This window comes from Brassica napus, chromosome C2 (assembly GCF_020379485.1).
Source record: "Brassica napus cultivar Da-Ae chromosome C2, Da-Ae, whole genome shotgun sequence".
In the NCBI taxonomy this organism is placed as follows: domain Eukaryota; kingdom Viridiplantae; phylum Streptophyta; class Magnoliopsida; order Brassicales; family Brassicaceae; genus Brassica; species Brassica napus.
The window spans coordinates 10093132-10106732 of record NC_063445.1 but is presented as its reverse complement, the minus strand read 5'-3'; positions in this window follow the sequence as shown (position 1 = coordinate 10106732).

The following is a 13601-nucleotide window of genomic DNA, read 5'->3' as shown; positions in this document are numbered from 1 at the left end:
CGGTGGCGGTAGTATTTACGAGTTACGGAGTTGGATGTATTTGCACAAAGATTCCAACGGGAGGGTGACGAACGCATTTCTGAGCGGGCTAGAGACATTCATGCACCAGGCGGGCTGTACACCGATCACACAGGAAAGCGGTAAGATGTTCTGCCCCTGTCGGAAATGCAAGAATTCAAAATTTGCACGTAGTGAAACTGTATGGAAGCATTTAGTAAACAGAGGATTTACACCACAGTACTACATTTGGTATCAACATGGAGAGGGTTATGGGGGAAATGAAGCTAGTAGTAGTAATAATAATTTTGAGGATGGTCATCATAGTGAAGAACCAAATCATTTGCATAATGAATATAATTATCATCAAGATCATGAGCAGATGGTAGATCATGATAGGGTTCAAGATATGATTAGTGATGCATTTTTAGAAACAACTACAACAATAGCTGATGGAACTGGAAATGTAGAAGAACCTAATTTGGATGCAAAAAGGTTTTATGAAATGCTAGATGCTGCAAATCAACCAATCTACACTGGTTGTAGAGAAGGTCTCTCTAAATTGTCTCTAGCAGCTAGGATGATGAATATTAAAACGGATCATAATTTACCTGAGAATTGCATGGATGCATGGGCGGAGTTGTTTAAAGAGTATTTGCCAGAAGACAACGTGTCTGCTGAATCTTATTATGAGATTCAGAAATTGGTTTATAGTCTTGGGTTGCCTTCGGAGATGATTGATGTTTGCATCGACAACTGCATGATCTACTGGAAAGAAGATGACAAGTTAGAAGAGTGTCGATTCTGCAAAAAACCACGATTCAAACCGCGAGGCCGTGGGAGGAATAGGGTACCGTACCAAAGGATGTGGTACCTACCAATTACAGACAGATTGAAAAGATTATATCAATCTGAGAGGACTGCTGCATCGATGAGGTGGCATGCGGAACATGTCCAGAGAGATGGTGAGGTTGCACATCCATCAGACGCAAAAGCGTGGAAACATTTCAACAAGGTACACGCAGATTTTGCTACAAATATTCGGAATGTCTATCTTGGGTTATGCACCGATGGATTTAGTCCATTTGGAATGTCTGGTAGACAATATTCTTTGTGGCCAGTCATTCTTACGCCGTACAATTTACCGCCGGATATGTGCATGGAACAAGAATTTCTATTTTTGACAATATTAATCCCTGGGCCGAAGCATCCAAAACGGTCTCTTGATGTTTTTCTTCAACCGTTGATAGAAGAGCTAAAGCAATTGTGGTCAGAAGGGGTGAGGACGTACGATTGTTCCTTGAAAAACAATTTTACGATGCGAGCAGTTCTGCTGTGGACGATAAGTGATTTCCCTGCTTATGGGATGTTGTCTGGCTGGACAACACATGGAAGATTATCTTGTCCATATTGTCTTGGATCGACGGATGATTTTCAACTGAAGAATGGTAGGAAGAGTTGTTGGTTTGACTATCATCGTCGCTTTCTTCCACTTGCCCATCCGTACAGAAGAAATAAGACATTGTTTCGGCACAAAAAAATTGCCAGAGACGGTCCTCCTCCATATCTCACCGGCCAGCAGATCGAAGCAGACATTGATTATTACGGAGCTCAGGAAAAAGTTAAAGTTGGAGGAAATTGGCATGTTCCTGGAAATATGTCTGATGGATATGGTGTGTCTCACAATTGGCATAAGAAGAGTATATTTTGGGAGCTACATATCAAGAGCAATGGAAACGTTCATGTTCCCATCTTCCGGTTGTCATCAGAAGCCAAAACAACCTTGTTTGACTGGGTTGCATCAGAAGTTAAGTTTCCTGATGGTTATGTTTCAAATCTGTCAAGATGTGTTGAACGAGGTCAAAAGTTCTCCGGAATGAAGAGTCATGATTGTCATGTGTTTATGCAACGACTACTTCCATTTGCTTTTGCCGAGCTCCTTCTAGCAAATATCCATGAAGCACTTGCAGGTAATTATAAAACGTTAATATATATACATATGTTATGAAATGTTATTAATTTGATTACTTTTGCAATATACAGCCATCGGCGCTTTTTTCAGAGATCTCAGCACACGTACGTTCAAGGAAGAAGTCATCGAACAACTTCATCATAACATTCCGATCATATTGTGCAACCTGGAGAAGATATTTCCTCCTTCATTTTTTGACGTCATGGAGCATCTAGTTGTCCACCTACCGTATGAAGCATTGCTTCGTGGACCTGTTCACAACGGATGGATGTATCCGTATGAGCGACAGATGAAACATTTGAAGGGGAAAGCAAGAAATCTTGCAAAGGTGGAAGGTTCAATAGTTGCGGGAAGTTTGACAGCCGAAACATCTAACTTCACATCATACTACTTTGCTCCAACTGTTCGTACGAGGAAAAGAGTTCCTAGAAGATATGATGATGGTGGAGTACCGACATCATATCCAATTGATGGTGTTCCTGACATTTTCTGCGAAATTGGACGGTTTGGTGGTAAAACGAAAGAAGTATGGTGGTCATGTGAAGAGGATAAACATAGTGCCCACACTTATATTCTGCTCAACTGCGAGGATGCAGTGACCCGTTACTTTGAAAGGTAAATATTTTTGTGAATGTTAATTATATGAATTGCAGTTAATTATGTATGACTTGATTATTTTTTTAATTTGCAGCATGTTTGTATCTCAAGTTAAAGAAGCAATACCAGGAATATCTGCAACTGATGTGGACACACGTAAAGATAAGCACTTTGTCAAGTGGTTAAAATCACAGGTACGTAATATATCTCATACATTGATTAATTAAGTAAGTGTTTTGATACTTCAATATTAATTAAGAATAACTGCTTTTTGCAGGTTGATTATGACGATCCTTTTTATCCCGTATGGTTTCACGAATTGGTTCAAGGTCCAGTTGCAAAGGTCACCACATCACCTATGTATTTCACACGAGGATTTACCTTTCACACATACGAGTATGGGAGACATCGGGCAACGAGTAACTACGGAATATGTGTGAAAGGTGAAACGGACTTTTACGGGATCTTGCAGGAGATTATTGAAGTGGAATTTCTGGGGTTATTGAAGCTAAAATGCGTCCTCTTCAAATGTGAATGGTTCGATCCTGTTGTGAACCGAGGGATTCGGTATAACAAATTTGGTGTTGTGGATGTCAATTTTGGGAGAAGATACAACAAATTTGAGCCTTTCATTTTAGCTTCACAAGCCGAGCAAGTAAGCTTCCTTCCTTATCCTCGGCTTCGAACTTCCGGGATAAACTGGTTAGCTGCTATCAAAATTACACCTCGTGGACGCATTGTCGCTGGAGAAGAACCGCCCTTGCAAGAAGAAGACGCTATCAATGAAGTTGAGGTACCAGAACAACCAACTGATGAAATCCTTTTGATCGACCCGCAAAACTTTCAATATGAAGATATTCCCGAAGATACGACAGATGAAGCACGTGAAGACGAGTTCGAGAGAAGCGACGATGATGATTGTAATGATAGTAATATTGATGAGAACGAAAACGATTTAGAGTGATGTAATATATGTCTCTGATGTTGTATTTCTCTATTGTAACGTATGTTTAAAGAAATATTGTTTTTTTACCATCCTAATGTATGTGTAACAAATGTTGTTTTATATAATATGTATTTGTGTTAATTTTAAAAAAATTATTTGGAGTTTTAGGGTTTTAGAGTTTAAGTTGGAGAAAGAGCACAAAGTAGTAGAGAAGAAGAGATATGATGTTAGATGATATGTGACTTTGGGTTTAGGGATTTCATTCTCGGTGTTTAGGGTTAAGCGTTGTACAATCGTCGTAAACCGATGTTTCGACGTAATTTCGTCGTAAATGGAAAAACGCGGGCATGGTAATTTCGTCGTAAACGTGGGCCTTGTAAATTCGTCGTAAACCAATGTTTCGACGTAATTTCGTCGTAAATCGAAAAACTCGGGCCTGGTAACTTCGTCTTAAATGAAAAAACACGGACCTGGTAACTTCGTCGTAATGTTACTTAATGTATGAGTTGTCTTGTATAATATCTATTTCTTAAGGTAAAAAATTTTATTTTGTTGAAGTTAAGGGTTTTAGTTGGATAAAGAGGATGAAAGTATGAATGAGTGATAATGGTAAAGATGATAACTTTGGGGTTTAGGGATTTGATTTTCGGGGTTTCATACTTTCCTCGTAAATTCGTTGTAAATAAAAACACGGGCATGGTAACTTCGTCGTAACATAAAATATTATTTCCATGTAAATTCGTCGTAACATAAAATACTATTTCCTAGTAACTTCGTCGTAAATGAAAAAACACGGGCCTGGTAACTTTGTCGTAAATGATAAAACACGGGCCTGGTAACTTCGTCGTAAACCAAAACACGGGCCTGGTAACTTCGTCGTAAACGAAAACACGGGTCTGGTAACTTCCTCGTAATATTACGACGAAGTTACGAGGAAACCGTTTTTATATATATGGGAGAAGTCTTTCAGACGAGCACTGCTCGTATCTTCCTCCCTAACTCCTCTCCCCCTCTAAGGTAACTTTCTCTCTCTATCTTTTTTTTTTTTTTTTATAGTTTAGGTGGTTAGTTTAGGTGATTAGTTTAGGGAATTAGTTTAGGTGATTAGTTAACGGAATTAGTTTAGATGATTAGTTTAGAAAATTATTTTAAACAATTCGTTTAGGATATATATTAATTTAAATTTTTTAAATTTTCTAGATGGCTCCTAGACCGAGACCAGCAGCTCCTGCACCTACGTATGCGGATTTGTTTGGCGATGGATCTTCCTCTAGCGGTCCATCGTCTTCTTCCGGGACAGTTCCGGACTCTCACACATCTCGGAGAGTTTCTTCGACCCCTCCTCCTCTTCCATCTCAGATGCCTCCCCCACCAGCTCCACCTGTCGCCCCGGATCAGCCTGCCCCACCGGCTGCAGTTCATCCCGATTTGCGGGTGCCAGCTCATGCACCATTTGCAAGATACACCGTCGAGGATTTGCTTGCCCAGCCCGGACGAGAGGGTTTACACGTTCTGGACCCCGATAGACCCCCGGGTACTTATTGGTAAGTACATAAAATTATTAATTTAAAATTTAAAATCTTTGATCAATTTTTTTAACAAATTTGTTATATTTGCAGGTTTGGGGCTAACAACCGTGTTAGCCGGAGCGTTTCAGAGACGATGAAGGGATATTATGACGGCCCTTATCCCAACTGGACCATGACTCCCGATCACGTCAAGACGGCGTGGTTTAAATGTTTTGCGGTAATTATATTTACATATTATTAATATTTATATTGTTAATTAAATAATTATTATTTTTTTTCTAATCTTTTAAAATGTTTGTTTTTTCAGCAAAGGTGGAACTGGTCCGTAGGAATCACCGAGAGGGTGAAGAGCGAATTTATTGCAAAGGCGAAAACTCGTCTTTGCAACACCGTCTCCGATTGGAAGGACAAGTGGGAGATTTACGGCTATGAGGGGAAGCCGAGCGGGGTCAAAAAGGAAGCATGGGATGGCCTCATCACCTATTGGAACGAACCCAGCTCCATCCGCAAAGCCAACTCCTGCTCCGCTTCCCGAAGAACGAGGGATAAAGATGGCCATTTGCCCATGGTTCATAGAACCGACCAAACACCCCATGCCGGAATTCGTCTCGAAGCTGTAAGTTTTATTTAAATTTATAATTTTCATTATTTTAAACTTGTATTTATTAATTATATTTAATTTATTTATTATTGTTGTTTATTAGTTGGAGAAGACGGGAGTTTTGCCATCTCTCTCGGACTTATTCAAGATGACTCACGCCTCACGAGATGGGGTTTTTGTGGATCCTGCATCCGAGAAACTCTTCAACGCTGTGGCGTCTCGGGTTGAAGAGCAAGAGACGCAACTTACCCAACAGTCTGCAGATGGATTACCCGTCAAGTTGTCAACCGAAGAGGTCGACCAGATCTTCGAGGAGGTAAAATTTAATAATTTTAATTTTTTTTCTTTATTTTATTATTAACTCTAAATACGTTTTTATACATATACATATAGGTGGCTCCTAGAAAGAAGGGAAGGACGGTCGGAATAGGTTCCGTTAACGAAGTTGCAAGGGCGACTTCGTCATACTATTCAAGACGGGACCAGGACAACGACCGGATGCATGCTCGCATGGATACCCAGCAGCAGCGTTTGGACTCTCTCGAGGGTTTGCTGGATGTGATGGCGGTGGGAAATCCAACTTTGCAGAGAGCTTTGGCGGAGAGACGAGCAGCTCTCGGGATGAGCCAGCCGGATCCCGAAGCAGGAACGTCTACAGACCCGAACCCCTCAGCCAACTACTTCAATGACGATGATGTTGGCCTTTAGTTTCCTTTTTTAATTTCTTTTGTTTTGTATAAAAATTTTAAATTCTATTTAATTAATGAATTTATAGTTTAAAAAAAAAATTATTTGGTTTCATATTTAATTTTATTTCAAATATTTTAAATTTTAAAATTATTGTTTTCTAAAATTTATATAATTATTATAATTAATTAATATTTTAAATATGGAGATGTAAATTCGTTGTAAAATTCCACGTTAAGTCCTCGTAACGTTTACGAGGAATTTACATGGAGTCGTTGTAAAGTCCTCGTAAAGTTTACATCGACTTTACGTGAAAGGCTTACGTGGCTTTTACAACGAACTATTACGAGGTATTTACATCGTCATTTACGAGGGCATTACGACGAATAGTTTCCTTCCGCTTTACGAGGAATTGACTTCCTCGTAAACGTAACTAGGACTTTACGACGAAACCTCCGTTACGACGAGCGTTTAACAATGAAACGCATATCGATGTTAATTCATCGTAAAGCCCCTATTACGACGAATTTACAACGAATACCGCCCTCGTAAAAAATATGTTTTCTTGTAGTGATAATTTATGAATTTTAATTCTTTTAAATGGTGAATGATATTTTAATCATTTTAAACGGTGAATCATATTTTTTTATTTATTTAAATGAAAGTAATTTTTAAAATATATTAATTTAGTAATTTAATATAATTTTCATCTGTACTAATTTATTACTTCTATTTTAATATAATATAAACTATATTTATAAAATAGCATATAATTTTACCTTATTTCGTTTAAAATAAAATTTTCATTAAATTAAATTTATAATAATATTATACTACTAATTAAGAAATTAACCAATGAATTAATTAAAAATATATTTATTTTTGTAAGATTTTGTTTAGATTTTTTTTTTCAACAGATTTTGTTATTACTAAAACTAAAATTAAAATTTATTTTTTATTAGTATCCATTTAATTATTTAGATTTTTAGAAATATAATATATTTAATAAACTAATGTAAATAATCAAATAAATGTAATTAAAAAGGTATTTCTCTTTTAATAGAGAATATGGGAAGTTGCCAAATATGACTTACAACTTGATTTTAAACACAAACCTATACCCAAACTTGAATCAAATGCAAAACTAACCTAAAAGTCTTGTGAAATTACAGCCAATCCCTTGTGACCAAACAAAAAAATAGAAGCCATTTTTACGAATATATGCCTAGTAAGTCGTCTGAGTCGTATGAGATGCTAGAAGTATTCTAGACGACTTCCAAGTAAGTCTTCTGGTATAGCTGATCTTAAAAATAATTTATAAATTTTTTAAAAAATATTTTGATAAGCGAAAAATTAAAATCATGTAACTATAAACAGTTTTAAGTGGTATAAATTAAAATATTAAAAAACTGAATTGTTTTCAACATAGATGAGTGTAGGTAGTGAATCATGGTATTCTTTGGTCTAGGGTTTGGCAACATATGTTGTAGTATTGTATGTATTCTTAGGGTTAGATTTTGGAAAGCTTGAATATTTTTTTGAAAAATTAAATTTTTGACCTTTAAGTGATTATTTTTGTGTTAGTAAACATTTTTGAAGTTTAATTTGATTTTATGAAGTGTTTAGTTAGTTAATTAAGTTTAGGGGTTACGTTTAGGGTCTAGACGACTTCCATGAAAGTCGTCTGGTGAATAATTTTAGCTGGACGACTTACAGGGAAGTCGTCCATACCGGACCAAATCCTTTATTTTACCAATGTACTTTTAAACCTAACCGGATCATTTACCGGACATATAAATACCATTTTTCACTTTTTCACAACTTTCCAAAACCCTAGCGCCGTTTTTCTCCAGAGGCGATTACGCCATGATTTCTCACCGCAGGTAATCTCTCGTATTCCATCGTTCTCACCACCGGTAATCTCTCCTCTTACGACGAATCTTGTTTCTCTTTCATGGTGTAGAGTATTTAGTAGTTTAAACTGACCATCCGCTTCCTTTGTCTCAGATCTGAAACCGCGTTTCGTTGAACTCCGTCGCCGGTAAGTTATTTCTCTTGTCTTAAGGCGTTTAGCCGCCGTAAAACCCTAAAAAAATGTAGTCTTGATTCTTATTTTCCCGTCGATTTTTTGCAGATTTGGTGTCGTTGGAGACCATATCTTCTCCGACTGTAAGTCATCCATCTTTTTTAGAAACAATTTTTGTATTTATTCAGAAAGACTACTCAGACGACTTTCTGGAAGTTCTTCCATAGTCTAAGACTTCGTAGAAGACTTCCTGGAAGTCTTCCAGAGTGTAAGACTTCGTAGAAAACTTCTTGGAAGTATTCCATATGACCTAAGTCTTCGTTGGAAGTCTTCCAGAGTGTAAGACTTTGTAGAAGACTTCCTGGAAGTCGTCTCATTAGTCTTCTCACTAAAATTTACATGCAAGTCTTCTCAGTAATCTTATGTCTTTGAGATGCTTGTTTTTGATTGTTTTGCAGGCCAGAAAATGGATTTACCAGCACTCCCGCAGAGGCTATACACATTAGGGGAAGAGCCCCCTGTACATAAGAGCATTTCGTATCACACTGATGACACAAATTTATTTAATGCTCTAAGGCGAGCTCTAAACGATGACGAATATGAGGAGCTGAAGGAGTCGAAGTTGGGAGTGTTCATCAAGTTCAAGAAGAATTTTGGTTGGGCTTCAAGGCTGGTTCATTATATGCTCAGTTTCCTGCTTAACATCAAGAAGTAGTATGAGCTCTGGAGTCTCGTTGGTCCACAACCGGTGAGTTTTTCACTGTTGGATTTGAACACCTTACTAGTCTGAACTGCGATTACATCGAGGACCTGGAAAATCCAAGGGTTGAGGTTACGAAGGATATGGCTGCTTTCTGGGAGATGATGGGTGTTGATGTCGATGCTGGGACAACTACTGAACATATAAAAGCAGCATTTGGAAGATGCGAGGAGTGGTCTCGGGAAGATCGCATGCGGCTCAGATACCTTGCCATCTTCACAGGATTCATTGAAGGGAGAAAGTACTCAACCGCTACACGGGCTAGTCTTCTGTGAAGTCTTAGAGAGTGAAGTTTAAATACATGTCTGCTAATGGCCTCTTTAAAAAATCTGCGTCCTTTGCCACCATTTTAAGCCAGCATCAGCGGAGACGATCTGTTTGGTAGGGGATGCCCATAATTAGCACCAAATTCTGGCAGAGCAAAGTACGCCCACACCTGGAGAACTTGAACAAACCCATCAACAGTGTATGAATTTGATTCCAAATTTACACCCTTCACAAACTCCATCAGCACCTTAAACACCACTCTCTCCCAACGACATAACTTTAAGTCTTCTGCGAGGTCTTCTCTGGATGACTTACCAGACGACTTACTTTAAAGTCTTCTGTGAAGTCTTTTCAGGATGATTTCAGTCTTTGTTATCTGAGTTGATATCTATATCTTTTATTTTTGCAGACTAGCGTGATCAACTTCGTCCAGAAGGACTTTGCTGAGATGTTTCCACAATGGGACTTTGATGTAGAGGACCCGACCGCGGAGAACATAATCAAAGTCATGTTTAATGCGAAAGCTAATTGGAACTGGACCATGAATTGCTGGGAAGTCGCCGGTACTAAACCGAGAGTGAAGAAGGAAGAGAGTGCAGCGGAGACAGAGAGTGGTGTGAAGGAGGAAAGTGCAGTATCTCGGAAGAAAGCTCGTAAAGCGGCTTCTGTTGAGGCTTGTAAAGTGCCTTCTGCTGAGGCACGTGCAGAGGCTCGTTCAAACAAAGTATCTACGTCTGTTGGTGGGATGACCAATGAGCTGATTGAAAAAAGCTTCAAAGGCATAGCTGATGTCATGAGGGATGGGTTTGGGATGTGCCTTAGGGAGATCAAATTGCTGGGGGATAGGATAGAAGCTTTGGAGAAGAAGGTGGGAATCACCAAAAAAGGGACTGCATCTAATGAACTTCAAATGACAACTTCAAATCCGGAAAAGCGTGGGCACGAACCCGGGGTTAGTACCAAAACCTCTCCCAAAATCACAGAGAAGAGATTGACTAGAAAAAGTACTAGGAATAAGGAATGATGTGCTTTGTTTCTTGTATGTCGGAACATGTGTGTTTGTTTATATTGTGCTTGGATCATTTTCTTATGTATGGATTTTGTTTCATCTTTTGATTTGGATATTTGGTTAATATTTTATGAACACATTTTATACATCGAAATTGCAGAGTGAGAGTGTGAATGGGGCGAAAGCAGGACAGAATGGGGCACATGAGCACCAAGAACTGAGTTCCTCGAAAGACCTGAGTCTTGTGATAGCAAGTGAGCCCGAGGAGAAACCTCCAGAACAGGGTGGTGAACCTAGCGTTCTTGTATTGGACAAATAAGTACCCACTGATTCAGATTTACAGAAGGGGGAAACTAGAAGGCAGAAAAAGAGGAATGGTGCTATGGCACAAGTCGTGGAAGGAGTGAGCGAGCAAGGAAACTTGCTGCCTCACAGCAAACTCCTTTTCAGGGAAACATCACTGCCAAAGTGATCATTCTAAACAAAAGGATTGACCAAGGCTATGATCCTTTTGCACCTTATGACAAGAAGATGTCGAAGGTGCTCACTGACAGGGTGAAACTTGATCCGTAAGTGAGAATGTCCCATAATAGCTTCCTTTAGTATACAAAAAATCCTGCTTATCTACATTTTGTGTTTGCAGTTATTTTAAAACACCTATGGACAAAAAACCACGTAGATGTCCAAGTCGGTTTTATTTCACCCTCCGAAACCCTTTAGAATGGCTGAACGACGGTGTAAGTCTCCTGCTATGTCTTCTAGTTTCCCCCTTACCAGTAGTTATGTCTTCTCTAGAAGACTAAACAGACGACTTACCAATTTGTCTTCTGTTAAGTCTTTTAAAGAAGACTTATCAGACGACTTACGCTTAAGTCATCTGTTAAGTCTTCTCTAGAAGACTTAACAGAAGACTTACTAGACGACTTAAGCATAAGTCGTTTGATAAGTATCTCTTACTTGTATTGTTTTATATGCAGCATATGGATGTTTTTATTAATGTACTGAGGCAACGGTACTGAGATAATCCACATCATTTCAGGAGCGAGAGACTGTGCTTTCTTGATCATGTATTTTCTCGGTAGTGGTCCCACAAGTACCCCGAATTTAAGAGCGACAAGGGCGACATCAACGGCTTAGGAAGAAGACTCCCTGGTGGGGCGTGAAATTATCATGCAGGCATGGTACCAATATTTTGCCAATCTATGAAGGTTTGGGGGCTGGATGTGGATGATATTTATGCGCCAGTGAACTTCAGGAACGAGCATTGGATTGCTATTTGGATATCGATCCCAAAGAGGCACATAGTCGTCTGGGACAACATTTTAACACATATTAAAGCTGCAGACCTCGATGTGCTCATGGAGCCTTTTGTAAACATGGTCCCTTATCTGCTTGTTGAGTGCGCTGGCTCTGACGAAGAACGTGTCAAACACACACTGGAGCCATACACATATGAGAGAATTACCGTTAGAGTACCTCAGTGCCGAGCTGGTGATTGTGGCGTGTGGGCTCTGAAGTACATCGAATGTCATGCTCTTGGAATGTCATTTCCTCCAGAGTTTTGTAACAAGAATGCGAAGGCTATAAGGGAGAAGATGGGGTTGGCTATATTTCAGGAGACTCCTGAAGGCCATGCAAAAGAGAACGAAGACAATGATGAGAACATGGGAACTTATGACGAGCAAGGTTAATGATGTTTTATTTGTACTTGAACTTGTGGGATGAAATGTGCTTTTGTATGACAGATTAGGAAGGTGATGTTTTTGTAACAGGGTCAGGATAGGATGTAGTTTTTTGTAAACTATCCTCGTACCAAACTATCATTTCGTAGGAAATTAGTTTGGTAGTGTTGTAACCTTTCAGATAATCTAATCTAATGGTGGAGTTGTTGTCTTTTTAAGTTGCAATTAAATTCATAACGCGTAAACCCATAACAGAAGCAGATAAATTGCAATACAGAGAAGTTCATAACACAAAGTCATAACAGATACGCAGATAGATAGTCTTCTGGACGACCCATAACAGAAGCAGAAAAATTGCAATACAGAGAAGTTTATAACACAAAGTCATAACAGATACGCAGATAGATAGTCTTCTGGACGACTAACGAGAAGGTCGTCTAGGAGTTAAGTCTTCTGGACGACTAACGAGAAGGTCGTCCACGTCAGTTCTTACAATGTGGACGCGTATGGCCAGTTTCTTTGCAGACCGAGCACCTATAAACTATGTGTTGCTTCTGGGGCGTGCATCCTCTCATCCTAGATAGCTCCAACCAAGATTGCCATCTTGATTTCTTCTGTCTCCCCGGACCACGCTTTACTTCCGGAGGAAAGCATGTGCGTGCCTCAACTTGTTGTCCAGCACAAGGATAGATATTCTCTGAGTATCCTGCAAACAAAGTATCTTTTGAGTAGACCGAGCATACAAGTGTGGAGATATGCAAACCAGCATATGATCCAACTGATATAGCATGAGAGCAAGGTATTTTCTCGACACCATAGACACCACAATCACACTTTTGATGTTCCAAATCAACAACACAGTCCTTTTTGACACCTTGCACAAAGAATCGCCATCCATCAATTTGTTGGACAGACATTGTATCCGCTATCTCCGATCGAACAACAAGCAAGTATTCAACCCCCCGACTATGTTGAGTTGTGAGACTCAAAGCATCTTCTCTTCTTTTCCAAAATCACCTTGATAGCTTATCCCTTATGAACTCCAACATGAAATGAATCGGAAATCCTCTAGTTCGCTTCAGTGCGGAATTAATAGATTCATCGATGTTACTAGTTTTTATGTTGTACAGGTCTCCCTGACAATGAACCCTTGACCATAGGGTCACGTCGGCATTCTCCAAGTAGGTTGTAATTCCGGGTTTGCACTCCTTATCTCACCCATGTACCGGTCAAAATCGTAAAGTGTATGAGAATACGCAGCACCTTTCACCAAGTACAAGAGATGCTTCCCCTTATAATTTTGGACAATGTTCTGTTGAAGGTGATAATAACATATTCCTCGGGTAGCCCACGGAAACACCTTACCACACGCATTCTTAATGCCCGTGTGCCGGTCAGAGACTATCACCAGAAGATACTCATCAGATACACAACTAGCCAATTTTGTGAAAAACCACTCCCAAGATTCATCATTTTTACCATCAACGATCGTAAAAGTCAATGGAAATATCTGAAAATTACCATCTTG